Source organism: Asparagus officinalis, chromosome 1 (assembly GCF_001876935.1).
Source record: "Asparagus officinalis chromosome 1, Aspof.V1, whole genome shotgun sequence".
Classification (NCBI taxonomy): domain Eukaryota; kingdom Viridiplantae; phylum Streptophyta; class Magnoliopsida; order Asparagales; family Asparagaceae; genus Asparagus; species Asparagus officinalis.
Genome location: NC_033794.1, coordinates 98,076,873 through 98,077,508, shown reverse-complemented (window position 1 = coordinate 98,077,508; position 636 = coordinate 98,076,873).

Here is a 636-nt window from a genome sequence, read left to right as displayed (position 1 = left end):
TATATATATATATATATGAAATGAAGTGTAATAGATAATTTCCATATGATGAATATTAATATGGTGAACAGAACACCCATTATTTGCTTCTTCAATGGGAGACTGAGTGTTGGAATGAATAATATGCCTATATATAAGGGATGATCTAGAAAAATGTTCATGTTATCTAAAACATGCAACTTTGATAGAATGGTGAAGGAAATTTACAGAGTTATTAGAATTAACCTTGGAGAGTTTGCGACTAAGATATTCTGTAATTGTCCAATAAATAAAAAGTTGATATAGAGATTACCAATGATCAAGAAATGATTAATGTGATACAACTCTCTGAAAAACAAATTTCAATTGATATTAAAAAAATTTCAATATCCAACATTGCGCAAGTTTCGAATGCTCCGGGAGAGTTCTCATGCATGCTTGACTTAGAAAATAACTCGATCGAATTTAATTCATCTCTAAGTATCGTTCACTTAGAAAATAACTCAAGTGAAATGGTATGGACTCAACTACAACATTTAAGTAGGCCTTCTCATTTTGCAATATCAAGTGATATGTTCCACAACGCTTCGGGTCATATTACGGATAATTTGCTGGTTGGTTCCATTGTAGAAGAGTATGAGGATGCAGATGATAATT